Source organism: Equus przewalskii, chromosome 14, assembly GCF_037783145.1.
Source record: "Equus przewalskii isolate Varuska chromosome 14, EquPr2, whole genome shotgun sequence".
Taxonomy (NCBI): Eukaryota; Metazoa; Chordata; class Mammalia; order Perissodactyla; family Equidae; genus Equus; species Equus przewalskii.
In genome coordinates this window covers 81,399,519-81,415,296 of record NC_091844.1, presented here as the reverse complement: position 1 = coordinate 81,415,296, position 15,778 = coordinate 81,399,519, and the positions used below count along the sequence as shown (strand labels likewise).

The following is a 15,778-nucleotide window of genomic DNA, read 5'->3' as shown; positions in this document are numbered from 1 at the left end:
CATGACTCTGGAGCCTTACCTGTGTCCTTGGTCCTTACTTCACCTCTTTGTGTCTCAGCTCCTTCATCTTTAAAGTGGGGATAGTACCTGTAGGTTGCTGTGTGGATTAAATGGGTTAATGTTTGTGAACATTTGCAGCTGTTCCTGGCACCTACCAAATGCCATCTAATATTTGCTATCATTATTTAACGAATGTAATGTGCATAGATTGAACAAAGAACAGTTTCTATATAAAAGCCAAGTTAGGGAAAGACACAAATCATAAAAAAAATTTCACATATCTTTATTGCTAAATTGAAGTTACGGAAAAACGTGATTTTACTGTATTCTCGTGTTCTCTCCTGCCGGTTATCTGGGCACATTCGCAGCTCTGGGACATCTCTTCCCCAGGCTAACCCACCAGAGACATTTGAGGAGTTCACTGTGCTCGTCTCCCCAGCCACTTCCTCCATCTTACACTTTTACCCAGCTCTTCTGGGATGAGAGGAAAGATTTATGGCTCCTTCAGGAAAAAGCCAAGTCCATGACTGCTTCTCTCACCTGTTCATGAACCTTCCCTCAAGCCAAAGGCTGCGTCCTGTTTGTTAACCAACTCTGGGTTTGCAGAGAGACCATTCCTCTAGTCTCACGTAAACACTTGAGATTCTTGCACTCAGTGGGGTCCCCACACCTGTGTGGGTTCCCTTATCTTGGCCCCAGATGTGAGGACAGGCTGACTGGGACGGCCCGTTTGCCTCAGTGGCTGCCAGTTCTGAACACAGCAGACACACGGTCTAGGTTTAAAAGTGACTCGACTGAAAATGCTCTTGCAAACACTTGTAGGAGAGGAAGAGCTATTCCTCTCCCATCTATGTCCTCTGGCTAGTCTAAGAATCAAACTGACATGAGACAGAATAACAGGAGAAAATGAAACCAAGTTTAATAGCATGTGTATATGGGAGACACCCAGGAAAACTGAGCAACTCACCAGAATGGCTGAAGCCACCACCTTAAATACCATCTTCAGGTAAAGACAAAGGAGGATGTTGGGGGCAGTGGTTTGGGACTTCAAAGGGAAGGAAAGCAATTTACATGGAGATGGAAAAGCAAATGTTTGGTAAACAAATGTTTGCTGGACCCTCTATAGACGATGAGATCAGAGAAACAGAACGTTCATAGAAATGGGTTTAGCAAGGTTCCTCCCAGTCTACCATACCCAGAGTTACCTATGGTGATGACTGATTTCTGGGACAGGCCTTCTGTCTTAAATTCTCTTAGGCAGTTAGGGGAAAGGTCAAAGTTTCTTTCTGAGTCTTTTGTCCTTAAAAATAATCAAGCCAAAGAGACACATTTTGAGGTGGCAAATTGCGATCCTCCACACACTCAACTACCCACAGAAAGAGTCAAGGTGCTATCTACACCCTTTCTCCTACCTGAATGGGCTGCTCCCATGAGATCCACAGAACAACCTCAGAGGGCATTTTCCTGAGTTTACACCTGGTTAGAGGAGACACTGCTGCACAGTCTTCAGCACGTAATCAACCTGCTGAGGCAGCATCTGGCCCAGGATCAGAACTGCAAGGGGAGAAACTCCATCCTTGGGTGGGAAAGTGATGACTGTTATTGTGATTATGGTTTATTAAGTGTCTATTATGTTTTGCGCACCGTGGTAGGTGCTTCATGCTTATTATAACCTAATGCTTGAGACCACCCTGAAGGCAAGGGGGATGAAGGCATGTGTGTATAATGGACCCAGGACTCGAACCCAAGACAGGTGCCAAAGCCAGGTTGTTTCTCTGCACCAACTCCGTGACCGTGAGGATCCCTTCGCCAGCTCTGACCTGAGACACACTTTCTGACCATTGATGCAAATAATCCATAATCAATCTATAAATCAAAATTGGGGTGAGTTTATTACAACCCAGATCTGAGGACTAGCCTGGGTCCTTCCTGCCCTGAGGAAGAAAGGGCACCAAAGAAGTGGGGTATCCAGAGTGGTTATATACAGACTTGAAACAAAGAGCGTACATCATATACGATAGAATGTCCATTTTACAATTGCCATGAGATGCTTAGCTGGCACAGCAGAACAGTGGTCAGCAGGTCGGTGGTCACAAGGTGAGCACAGCAGGTCAGTAATTAATCCTTAGTTTAGGGAGAGATGCTTATCCTAAAGGGAATGCCAGTATGGGGGGGAAGTTACATCCCTATCTTTAAGGGCATCATTCTCATCTTCGGGACATAGTAAATATTTAAAGCAGATGTACAACGCGTGCTCAATAGGCACTTTTTGAAAAACAAGCTCAGGCCGGATTAGTATTAACCTAAATGGCTTCCTCATATCCTCCAATATATCCCATTGCTTGTCTTTTATTTATCATGACAAATGCAGGGGCAGATGGAGCAGAGGAAGAAGTGCATCATGATGAATCTCTCACAAAGCTTGGGCCCTCCAGGTGGACTGAGGAGGTGGGGCTGGAGTGGATCTTTCCCATGGTATCTTTCACTGCCCCCTGTGCCCAGCTGGGCCACACTGAGCCACAAGGCCTTCCCCAGCGCCCCTGGCTCTGGCTGGGCCATTGCATACTGTTTTCTCCACCAAGAAATTTGGAGACCATTTTTTGAAAACACATGAGACAGGTTCCAGGTGATCTCTACTCTAACTTGGCTTCTGTTCTTATTTCTTGGTGGTGGTGTGTGGAGACACAAGCATCGTGCAGTCGACACCGCCAAGAAAACAAGCTTGAAGGGCTCTGGGTTGGTGGGCTAAAAACTGCTCTGTGTGACAGGAGACTTGCTCCTCACTCCTGTTGTCACCTCGGGGCAGTCCCTTCCCCTCTCTGGGCTTCTGTTTCTCCACCATTATGCTAATAGATTGGCCCAGATCACTGGTTCTCCAAGTGGGGTCCCTTGGGCTGGCAGCATCAGCATCACCTGGAACTCATTAGAAATGCAAATTCTCAGGCTGCATGCTGGACCTATTGACGCAGACATTCAGGGCCTGGAGCACAGCAATCTGTGTTTTACTGAGCCCTCTGCGGGTGGGGGATGGAGGGGTATTGTAATTTAACCTAAAGTTTGAGAACCACTGGTTTAGGTGAATTTTCAGTTATCCCTTGGCTCTAACAGTCTGTGATTCTCTGCTCTTATCTGTGAAGAGGACAGATTGCACCCATTACGGGTGACATCTGGGATGATGATGGGCGAGGGCCCTGCCTCTCACAATGAAAATGGAATTCAAATAGGTGGCTATAAAAATTCCTTTCAAGGCATCACCTATTATCGTGTTACTTGAATTCCATTTGCTAATTTATTGAAGCAAAAGCTGAAAGAAGACCCGTGGGAAGGGCCTGAGGCCCGCAGTGAGCGCATTCAGCACTGTTCTGGGTTGTCCCTGAAAGGCCCCTGACGAGGCTCCCTGTGGCAGCACCTGGAGAGGCAGGCTGACAGACGCTTTGTGCATCTCAGAGGGGACACTGTTTCTCCCACTGGTTCCTGACACAATTGGGCAAGTGTGCGCCGGCCCGTCCGGCCTCCAGCTGCAGCTGTGTGCCCCGCGCTCCTGGAAGTGAGCCTGCAGCCCGAGAAGGGGCAATCTGTTTGCGTGGGAGCCATCCCCGGCTCTTGTTGACAGGTTTGTCGTTGACTCATGGAACCCCTGCTTCCCGGAGCTGGCCTGTGGCTGAGCCAGGAGACGGTTTTCTCAGGGCCTAGCATATAGTAGGTGTGGTGACCATCACATGTTGAGTCATTTCTTAAAATTGCTTTGGGGCTCAAATAGAATCCTGGAATCAATTTTCAGCAGCTACTTGGCGCCCTGGCGCTGTAGGAGGAGCATGTTATATCGGACTCCTGTTCTCCCAAGTGCCTGCCTGATAGACGAGTGGTGGGAGGAAATTACATTTTGCTGGGTGGCACGCTTGATGGTTTCACATCTAGACATTGCCTTACACACACCACAGGATTGCTAGGTGGGGATTGTTTCTAATTTCCAGATGAAAACTCTAGGGCCCAGAAAATAAATGGCCTGACCGAAGTCACACAAGAAGAAAGTCTAGAGCCAAGATATTAAATTTAGTTTCATTTATTGAGTACTTACTATGCAGCCAAATAATGCACTCATTATATAATGGCTTTCTGTTTCTAATTATTCAGTTTATCTAGTTATTATATCTACTTATTCTATCTATTTAATTACTCTAATCTTCATAGCAATGCTTCAAATAAATATTATTTTCACCATTTTACAGACAGCGAAACTGAGGCTCAAGTGGGTAAATAAACTGACTCTCGGTCACAGGGCTAGGAAGTGGCTAGGCTTGAATTGTACCCCAATCCGTGTTTAGATGGATGGAAAACATCACAGCCTGTTCAGCCAGACTCCCATGGGGTATGGACTTGGTGGTGGCTTGGAAGAATCCTGCTTCCCATCTGTGGTTTCGGTTCTGAATTTTCACCATCAGCAATTTTTAGGATTCTATTCCCTTCAGCCCCCAAACCCAAGTGATTAGTTTTCTCTGAGAGAGTGGGTGTCCTGCACTGGCGAGCGTGAACTTTACATGATGAGACATTTTGTGAGGCGTTGATATTATTACAAGCCTGTGTGATGAGCCTTGAGTTCATCATAAAGATTTTCCTTCGGACAGAGGCGCCCCGAGAAGGATGAGAACTACTGGCCCTTGAGCAGGAGGTGGGGCATCTAACCAGAGAGCATTCCAGAAAGAAAGTGTGAAGTGGGTGACAAAGACAAGCTTCACTACATTTGGCTCACACAGTCTCCATCTTGGGGATGAAGAAATGAGCCCAGAGATGTTGCGGGAGAGATTTGGTTAAATTGAAGTCATTTATTCAGTGAGTCATTGACTCCAGTGACAAGCTTATTCTGAGCATCTTCTCTGTGCCAAGGCCTGTACTTCCACAGAGGAAGACAGAGATAAGACTGGATCTCCACCTGCAAGAAACACACAGTCAAGCAGCAGAGACACAGCAGCACACAGATAAACTATAATAAGGTGTAATGCAACAGGACGAGGACTGTAATTTTGGCCAACTACCCAATTTTCACAGATACAAGAAGAACAGTGAAGAAAACGCCCTTCCTGACTTTAGAATCAACAAGGAGCATGCGGTCTGCAGGTTACAACGCCCATTCACACATCAGCCATGAGCATTTAGTTCACGGCTAGTGAGTGGATAAACACCACCCTGTGAAGACACATTTTGCAGATGTGTCCAAGATCGCACAGCCTGTGAGTGGCAGAGCTGAGATTTGAACCTGATATCTGAGAGTTGAAGCCTCGTGTGGTTTCCAGCATCAGGTTAGGTGAGCGAGGCCAGAGCTGGGACAGTGGAAGTCTGTTTCCTCAGGATGGGAAGGCTGGGGAAGGTTGGGGAAGGCTGGGATGATGTCATTCCAAAACGCATCCCCTCAGAAGCCTGAGAGTTTCACACCAGCACCGAGAGCAGGAGGCAGAGTTACAGAGGCCACAAAAAGTCTTCTCCACTGGACCAAGTGTGTGGCTTTTCAACCCCACTTCAGGGGAAGGGCAAGGAGAGGTGCTGTATCAGTGAGAGAAGGGAGCTGCAGAGCCTCAGGGGGGCCAGCTCACAGCAGAGGCCAGGGAGGCAAGGGCAGGGAGGGGAAGAGGGATGAACACTTACTGAACCCTGATTGGGCGCCAAGTGTTTTACTCTTGACCTCACGCACCTGCACATGCAACGATGACCTAGACTCCCGATCTTGCTTAGGGAGGAAGGGAAGTGGCTTGCTCAAGCCTGCCCTGTTAAGAAGCATCAGAGGTGGGTTTTGAACCCTGGTCCGCCTGACTCCAAACCCAGCTCTCTTTCTGCTTCCCCACACCGTCTTACCCGCTGTTGTGTATGATGCTTGCAATGGTGTCCGTCTCAGCTGTCCCGCGCCTGGCCGTGACCTTTACATGTGGTGATACGCAGCAAATCACATGCTGTCGACACATGTTAGCATTAGCGTTAGCATCTTACAACCATCTAGTGGGGTAAACTGGTATCTATTGATCCAAGAGGCTTGATGCAAGAGGCTCAAAAGGGAAATATAAACATAAAGGTGTAGCACCAGCTTGGAAGAAGTACTTCATTCTGGAGAGACGGGAAAAAGGAAGCCGGCAATCCAGGATGGGGGCGGGGATAAGCGAAGCCTAAAGGCGGGGGGGTGCAGGGGCTGAGGGGGTGGAAACAAACAAGAAGAAAAGCTTTGTCCTGTTTTTTGAGGGCAAGAAGCAGGGACCCCTGCAAGGATAAGGGTCTTTGGTTCAGAGGGTCTGCCCTCCATGCTGAGAGGGAATGCTTTCCAGGGAGATGGCTGGAGGTGCGCTTCTGGAGCATCTCAGGGGGCTGCAACCAGAACTGAAGTCCTCCTCAGACTCCTGCTCTGAATGGCCTGAGCCGTTGGAGGCTGGAACATTCTGAGAGCTGGCCAGGTGGCATTTGTCCAGGATGATGCTGTGGGAGTGCTTAGCTCCCGATGCTTCCTTTCATGTCTCCTTGTGACACCTCTGCTCAGCTGTGGCTCCCCCATCCATTTGCACTGCACCAGTGATGGGAGACAAGGTCCCTGCCACCTTGGCATTGCCCTCGTAGGTGGCAGTACAGACAGCAACAATGTAAGCAAGAGAAGGCTCTGAAAGAAGCTATCTGGAGGGGAGACAGAATTACCGCAGGGGCCGGTTCGGGGAGGCGGGCTGCTTTCCATGGGTGATGGGGTAAGGTCCGTGTTCAAGTTGAGCATGGAGGATGAGAATGATTCATCCATGAGATGAGCTGGGGAGAGGCAAAGGGAACAGCAAGTACAGAGACCTGGGGTTGGAAAGGACCAGGTGTGTGCAGAGTAGTGAAAGAAAGCCAGAGTGACAGCAATGGAGGGGAGTGACGTGACAGGAGATGAGGGAAAAAGGCAGGTAGCGGATTCCTCAGGGCCTTCCTAAGCCGTGGTGATGAAGTGGACTTTATTTTAAGAGCATGGGGAAGTCACTGAGGTATTTTGAGGAAGGGGGGAAGTTGTGGGAGGAATAAGTAGCAGAGAGGCCATGGTGGACTCGGGGATCAGCTGGACACTGTCGCTGAAGTCCAGAAGACTTGCTCCAAGGAAGGGACAAGGGAGACAGCGAGCAACAGGTGGATGTAGGCGATATTTTGGAGGTGGAACCAGGGGGACTTTTTGACTGTTTAGCTGTGAGGCTTAAAGGAAAGGGAGAAATCAAGGGTGTTTCCTGTGTTTGGGGTTAAACTAGCAAGATGGTGATGGCAGATAAGCTGACAGAGAAGACCAAGGAGGAGCCCATCTAAGTCCATTTTGGACACGTTAAATTTAAGGTTCCCAGTGGGTGGTTGGATATGCGGTCCATTGGACTTGGCACCTTGCAAGTCCTTAGAATCCCGACAAGAGTGGCCCCAGAGGAATGGGAGCGAGGAAGAGGAAGCGAATGTGGATGGCCACCTCGAGGAGCTCTGCTGTGAAGGAGAGTAAGTGTAGGGGGATGGGATCGAGGCAAGTTTTTTTATAAACAACTTAAATTTTTACTAGAGTCTCTCGTAAATATCAAAGGGGATCCTATCTGAAACCCACAACGAGTTTCTTAGCACTTTTTCCATTCTCCTTTATTTCTACTTTTGATTTTGAAAAATTTAAAGTGGTAGAAAAGTTGAAAGAATAATACAGTTAAAGCCCATAATACCCTTACTCGGATGCGCTCTCTCTCTCTCTGGCTGAAGACGGGAGGCATGAGGAGACATGGGAAGCTGAGCTCGTGGACCTGGGAGGGGCACCATTGTGGAGGCGCTTGGCTGTGCCCAGTCTGGAGGCCTGCGAGAGCCTGTGGGCGCAGGGTCCATGAGCCACCGTGGGGGCGGGAGAGCAGCAGCCACTGGAGGACGCATGGGGGATGTGCTGGAATTCTCCCCCACGAGCCAATTCACGTGCTTGACTGCAACACCTCTCCCTTCCAAGAGAGCCCTGACCCAGGGTGGGAAATTGTTTCGCCATGAGCTGGGGTTATGGGCTGAATTGTATCCCCTCAAAATTCATACATCAAAGCCCTAAGCCCCAGTGCCTCAGAATGCGACTACATTTGGAGATGGGCTCTTTAAAGAGGTGCTTAAGTCAAAATGAGGCCTTTAGGGTGGGCCCTAATCCAGTCTGACTTATAAATTTGAACACGTAGAGACACCAGGGATGGGTGTGCACAGAGAAAAGACCACGTGGGGACACAGTGCAGAGGTAGCCACCCACAAGCCAAGGAGAGAGGCCTCAAAGTAACCAAACCTGCTGACACTTGATGCTGAACTTCCAGCCTCCAGAACTGTGAGAACTTAGTTCTGTTCTTTAGCTCCATCCCCATGGTATTTTGTTACAGCAGCCTGAGCTAACTAAGACATTAGGCCGGCCAACGCCCCCAAGGACAGTTGTCTGCTCGTGTGCACCCAGGCCTTTGACTGTTGGCCGAAATGACTGGGCCCACTTGGTCTGCTGGCCAACATTGGCTCAAGTGTTGCTTCCTCTGGGAAGCCTGCCTTCATCCATCCTTTCTCAGTAGCTCCTCGGGGGAACGGAAGGACATTCTTCACCCTGGTATTCTCAGAGGTTGCACAGTGCCACCTGCATTTCTCGTTCCCCTTGCCTGTCTCACTATGTCTTTTCCATAGTGCTCATCTTCTTATGCTGCCTTTGATTAACTTTCCTGTTTTGTCTGTCTGTCTTCCTCCGCTGGTACGTAAGCTGCATGCGGCTGGGTGATTTTGTCCATTTTATCCCCACTGCATCTCCAGAGCCTGGGACAGTGACTGGGATGCAGGGATCCCGCTCTGCACTTGTGTTGATGAAGAAATAAGTGAGAAATGATGTGCAAATATCTCTGCCACTGCGGGGACGTTTGCCGTCCCAGAGGGGAGGTCCTGCCGTTTCGATGTGCCGTTTGCTCTCCATGTAGGAATTGGAGTTCAGCATCTTTTCTTGCCTCTGTGTTGCAAAAAATGAGGCAGTTTTTGGCTTATACGATGAGTATTTCTGACATGCTCCATGACAATACTGGTCGGGGAAGCTGACCATGGGTTTGCTGGCCTGAACCTTAGTTTCACAACCTGCAAAATACGATCTTCTTGATTCTCTGCCTTTGCTGAGCTTTAGTAAAAAGTGATGGCATGCCTATTTGTAGCCCTAAATCAGTGTTATATTCCCTAGGCCTGAGGACCTGCCCTATGTCTGGTTGTGGGTGGCGTTGGTCCTCTTGTGGTATGCCATGATGGGATAACCAGGGCCAATGTCACCAGGCCTTGCATCTCTCGGCCAGCCTACACCTGGTCCCTGGGTGTGAGGTACACGTGTTTGTCGAATGAGTAACAGTGGGTCCAGGTGCTGTCTCCCTCTCTGGGGTTTTCCTCCTAGTAGACGGAGGTTCCCGTCAAACCTTTCGTAGCATCGACGTCATTCTCACGTGGGATAAGGAGTTGAACAGGGGTCATTTAGAGGACAAGCATCAACGGAAACCAGCTGTCTCTGCTCCCTGGTCTTCAGTCCCTGGGGCCCTGGAGGCTGCCTGCTGTTGTGGTGTGGGCAGGTGCACTGTAATCAACCCCCTGGGAGTGAGACCTCTTCCTCTGATGAACTGGGGACCCCTGGGTAAGTTCCTTTGCTTCTCTGAGCCTCTGTCCTCATCTGTCAGAAGAGCATGATGATGTCTGCCCACAGGCCTGTGGTGCAGGTCCATGGATGGCGCACTAAATGTGGCTGTCCTTCTTCCTTTCTGGGGGGACTGTCGCAGTCTAGGACTTATGGTCTTGGGACAGAGATGAAAATCTTAGAAGAGCAGATTTACCATTGGTTTTGCTCTTTTTACCCTTTCATCTTTAAACGACTCTTTTAGTAAACAATTATGGCACTGTTCATCTGGCCCAGGACTCTGGAAGTCATATTTTCTAGGTAAATATCAAGAGAGATCAAAGCCTGAGCACAAGAAATGAGTGCCCGGTGCTGGACCAAATTTGTATGGGAGCTTTGCTGGATGCTACGCCTTCTGGATCTCAATACTTGTGACATGCTGCTGTCCTAAGAGGGTCATTTTACTCTTTGACTAGTTGTACATTGTTCCTCTAGAAGTTATGGGTCTCCCACTTCTTTTCTTCCTCCAGAAAGGCAGTTACACGTGTTGAGAGGCTCCAGACCAGACCAAAGGCTTGAGAGCTGTCTGTGCCCAAATCTGGGATTCTAGTAGCTGATGGCACACAGGTTCCCTTTCAAGTTGGCTTCAACTTGGTTTCTCTGTCTTAGAGGGTGTATAAGAAGCTTGTGCTCATTCATTCATTTGTCCAGTCAATGAACACTTACTGAGTATCTACTTATATCTAAGGCATGCACAGATGAAGACAGTACTTTACGTGTTGTAGTAAAATATGAACAAAGTCTCTGTATATTCAGAGAAGGGAACAACTCAACAGTGAATGGTGTTGGGGGGCAAGTTTCACAAGGGGGTGATATTAGAGATGGGCCTTGAAGGTTGAATAGGAGTTTGCCAGAGGAGGATAGTCATCCCAGCCAGAGAGAACAGAGGAATACAAGTATTGCAAAGATTCAAAGATATGACAGATCCCAGTGTGCTTACACATGTTGAGGTTTACTGTGCTAAAGTCCATGACTGCTGTAATTTTTACCTGTGTGTAGGAGTATGGATACATAGGTGTGTTTCTGTGTTTGAGGGAAGGGCGTGTATATGTGGGAGGTTGTTAGGAAGGGATGCATGGAGTGGTGGGTAGGGCCCCGTATGGAGAGACTTAATGTGCCTGAATATCTCCAGAAATTTGAGAGATTAGAGCCCTAGTCTGGGACAGGAAACAAGAGGTGGCTAGAGTAAAGCAGTTACAACAGCAAATGTTTCCTCAGACCCTCAGTGGTAGCCTGCCACCTGTCACCTTGGACTGGTTCGACTCCCTTTGAAATCTGGCACCTGCCTGTGCAACTTACTCTCCTCCTCTTTCCTTAAGTGGCCCCTCCGGGACGGCTCAGTGCTAGGAGAGGGTCAAAAAGAAATAAAACCCATCCCAAGCTTGGAAGTAGTTTGTAATCACGGAGGATGATAAGGGAGGTGGGAGATGCTCCTGGCACCTCTTGAGCATCATCGACAAACACAGCTGACATTCCCATTTTTGCATTTAGTCTGTCCTGTTCTTCTAGGTTCATACAAATTACTGAGAGACGAGCGACTCAAGCCTTGTTCAATCATTCACTCAGCAATTTACTCCAGAAACTATTCCAGCCCCTCTAAGTTGAGAAAGAAAGATGATTCTTCAATAACAACGAATTCCTCAATGCTTGCCCATGGTGGACTCCCTGAACCTCAATTTTCCATCTGTAAAACTGGCATAGCAATTCTCATCTAACAGGGATGTAACATTCAAAGGAGATTAAAGGTACGTGGAAGCATCTGGCTCATCACAGGTGGAAATATGCTTTTGGTTGCTCTCCTCCCACACACACCTGCTCTCAGGGACATTGTTTTACTTGGTTTCATCCAGGAGCTGGGTGTGGTTCCCCACGCCACCAGCAGATGGTGCCAACAACGCCGAGCCGGGATCGAGCCTCCAGGCTTCCCCCATGCTCCCGCCCCCTTCCCTGCCTTCCTCCTCCTCTCTTCAAGGCGCAGTCGTTCCAGGTCCCAGGCAGAAAGTCACACAAAACACTTAGCGTCCGTCAGCAGATTCCTGGAAGGTCACACTGAATGATGAATGCTCCTGGGTAGGACTGGAGGCTTTCTTTTCTTTCATTTTTTGTCTCCCATGAATTGCATCACTGGGCAGCCTCTTGGCTTTATTCATCAGACTCCTGTGGTTTTTAGACCTTTCCCAATTGTTCTGTGTCTGCTTCCTTTCCAGGCCCCTTCTGGCCAAGGGAGGATATTCAGGGTTGGCTGCGGCCAGAGAACTGGTCGTTGTCCAGCACTTTCCATGGTTACTCCCTCTGCCCATCCTGTCCTCCACTCCCAGAGCCTGAACAGATTGTCGTCCTGGGGACAGAGACCTGATGTTGCTGTGATCCCAGGTGACTGTCTCTGAGCCCTGATTCCCACATAAAGGGGAGCTCGCCTGGCCGGGAAGAGCCTCATCTTCTGCGTCTGATTTTCCTCGGGGTCAGGGCCCTGGGAGACCCTGGCCTTTGGCATCTCCCTCCCTCTTCCTGTCCACAAATATACTGCTCACGGTACTTTTAACTTTGCCAGCTCTTTCAGCAACTACCCAATATTGGGTCACCATTTGTTTTGCTGGTGTCCTGGGAAGGTCCCAATATAACCTTCTGACCCACTGTTCCCTTATTAGGTATTAGGACGATAGTGTTGATTTTTTGTTGGAAGAATGTGAGCCAGACCATGCAGAGGCAAGACGTATGTAGTATAAGAAAGCACTTGTCTTCTCTACTCTTCTTTTTTTAAAGATTGGCACCTGAGCTAATGTCTGTGGCCAATCGGTTTTTTTTTCCCTCTTCTTCTTCTCCCCAAAGCCCCCCAGTACATAGTTGTATATTCTAGTCTTAGGTCCTTCTGGTTGTGCATCTTATCTGCTCTTACTACTCACCCTTACTGTGTGCTGGGCAGTGGGGGTTATTATATGTACGGAGATCAGTAAAAATAGACGCTGCCCTCAAGGAGCCTTTGGGCAAGGGGGCGTGAGAGGATGGTTACAAGTATAGTCCCTGGAGTGAGACGCTGTAGAATAGACAGAACACTTGGGTCCAGGACCCAAGAGATGGAAGCAGGGATGGCTCTGCTCACCATCATCCCTAGTGACCCAGATGGGAAATTTGTGTTTCCCGTCCTCTCTGCAACTTTAGGCTCTGAGGATCCAGAGGCCTTGGGTCCCGGAGTGGAGATGATACCACCCGAAAATGCAGCAAGAGACCACGAAACTAAGCTACAGCTGCTGCTGGTCATTTTGGGCTCTTTGTGCCAACAATTATCAGGCAAAGAAAGGAGTTACTATATTGGTAGAGGCAAATGGCTCTGATCGTCATGGGGAAGCGGGGCTGCTGCTTCATAATGAGGGCAAGGAGCAATGTGTTTGGCATGGAGGAGCTCCCTGGGGCATCCCTTGGCATTCTCACACTCAATTTTAACAGTAAATGGGGCAAGTTCCACAGCCGTGGCCTAATAAGGGCATGGTAACCAGGGGCTCGGACCCCATTAGGTGAATCCCTCAGGAAAATCCACATAGATCAGCTGAGGTGCGAGCTAACATGGAGGAAACTTAGTGTGTGTGGTGGAGGAGAGAGATGATGAGTTTCAGATATGACCTTGGGACCAAGGCAGCAGTCCCTCTCTATTAAGTTTCCTCAGCGTTGTGGCCAATCAGGACCCTGAAGAAGCTGCGCCTAAATGGAGCAAACAGTGTGAGAGGCAAGGGCGTGGGGTGGGCCGCAGTAGACACTGCTGCTCCTCTTCAACGTCCCTTTGACCTGACGGTTCACTCTCGACTATGGCGCTCCCTTCTCTTAGAGGATTGCCTTGGATAATGGATGCTGCCCTGGAAACGCTTGGAAGGTTATGTCCTCCCTCTGAGGATGGCTTCCAGCCAACGGTTGACTGATGTTGGGATACAGAAGACAGACAGACCCCTTGCCTCAAGGTGGGACAACTCTGTGGTTTCATTTATATTCCACATCGCTTCAGCTGAACCCACATCTTTGCTTAGCTTTTTCCACTGCATTGTTCTGCTTCCCTCTCCTCCTTAGGGGTCCTCCTGAGAGCCCTCCCTTAACACATCAATTGCACAAGGATCCCTGTCTTGGCCTGTGCTTCTAGAGAACCTGACTTAAGGTAAATAGCTGTGGGAATACAAGGGAAGGAGATACCATTGTCTGGGGGCTCAGAGGAGTCTTTCTGGGGTAGGTCTTCAAGGATGAGTAGGAGTTTGATTGTGGGAAAAGACATTCCAAGCAGAGGAAGAGAACAGCAAGGTATAACAGTCATGTACTCTGTCTCAAGAATGTCAAGCTGTTTTATTTGGCTGGAGTGCTAAGTGCATGGGGTGGGGTGGGCTGTGAGCGGCAGGAGATGCTGACACCAATTCGTAAAGGCCCAAGTAAGGAGACTGGACTTCAAGCTTTAGATCTGAAGTAACCCTCCCTGGACCTCTTCCCTTGCTCTTTTGCAGTTGGCTGAGACCTGAGGGACCACCACTTAGAAATTAATTGTAATATAAAAAGCATCCTTTGTCATATTTCAAGTCAGTGGAAGAAGTGGGGTGTAAAACTCATGCTCCCAAATTCCAGCCCAAGGCTTTATCTATTGCTCATAGTAATGAAATCCTCTGACCACTAAAATAATATTTTAACCCACTCCTAAGCTGTGGACATGGATATATCCTGATTCATCTAGTCCTCACGTTATTAAAATACATTGTTCTTCTTAACAATTCCTAATAATTAATAGCAATTCAGATTCATCTCATATTTATTTAGCCTCACTATATGTCAGCCTCTTTCATGTACGTACTCATTTCATTCTCACAAGTACCAGTGAAGCATGTGGTATTATTCCAATGTTCTAGATAAGAAGCGGAGTCACAGAGAGGTCAGAAAATGTACCCAATGGAGAAACTCAGGATTTTTCCACATTACTACCGGAGTACATTTTTTCCTATGTCATTTAGTTTTTGTTGCATAACAAACCACTCCAAATCTTGGTGGATTAAAACAACAACAATTGATTTATTTGATGATTCTGTGGGTTGGCAATTTGAGCTGGGCTCAGCTGGGTGGTTTTTCTGCCGATAGTGGCTGGGCTCACTCATGCTTCTGTGGTCAGCTGCTGGCTGGCTAGAAAGTTCTATCTCTGGAGGCTAGCTTCTTGTGGCTGGGGCAATGGCGGAAAGTGGACCAGGCGTCTCTCCTCATCCAACAGCCTAACTCAGGCTCGAAGAGCAGCAAGTGAAGACAACTCCAGTGTGTAAGTGCCTTTCAAGCCTCTGTTCGCATTGTAATGGCTAATGTCCCACTGGCCAAGTTATGTGGCTAAGCTCAGAATCAGCATGGTAGGTAAGTGGCTGCCCGAGGGCATGGATGCAGGGAGGGAGTAATCTTTGGCTATGTTTTCAAACTATCATGTTCTGTTTTCAAAAACATTTTTACTATAAAAATGTATATATGTTTGATATATTTATAAATATCACATATGTATGTATATCATGTTAGTTTGGAAAATTGGGGAAATATAGAAGAATCTAAAGAAGGAAAGAAATCACCTGTAATGTACAGAGATAATCATTGTTGACCTTTTAATATGTTTCCTCCTGTCTTATGAGCATATGAGTGAGTGTATGACTGTGTGTGTATACTTTTGTGTGATATTTTCCTTTAAAAGAATGATATCAGAACCTGCCTTTTTAATTGACATTATATTATGAACATTTCTGCATGTCATCAAATAATTCTTGAAAATACAGCATCTTTTAATACTCTATCATATCTCCCCATCATGTTTTATCTAACTTTACCCTATCATTTGTTTGTTTTTTGCTGTTTAGGTTGCTTCCATTTCTTTCTTTTTTTGTTTTTGGTCATTATAAGAACATTCCATTGAAAATTCCAGAATATAAATCTTTATCCACATTTCTGATGATTTTCCTAGTACAGATTCCCAGAAGTGAATTACTGGATCAAAGAAGATAGCATTTGTAAGGCTTTCAATACGCATTGCTAAATTGCTTTCCTGGAATTCACTCTCCCGTGGCCCTGTGGGGAATGGCCTGCATTGTGGCACTTTCAAGAGCACTAAGTATTATCTTA

The 15,778-nt window shown here is 47.8% G+C and overlaps 1 long non-coding RNA gene across 1 annotated transcript; it reads left to right on the top strand.

Moving 5' to 3' along the window:
• Positions 1-7,221: 7,221 nt before the first annotated feature.
• LOC139075833 (uncharacterized) lies at positions 7,222-15,777 on the top strand. The gene is made up of 5 exons (XR_011526719.1): positions 7,222-7,476; positions 11,177-11,412; positions 13,488-13,617; positions 13,724-13,808; positions 14,895-15,777. It is a non-coding gene; the product is annotated as an uncharacterized lncRNA (long non-coding RNA).
• The last annotated feature ends 1 nt before the right edge of the window (position 15,778 follows it).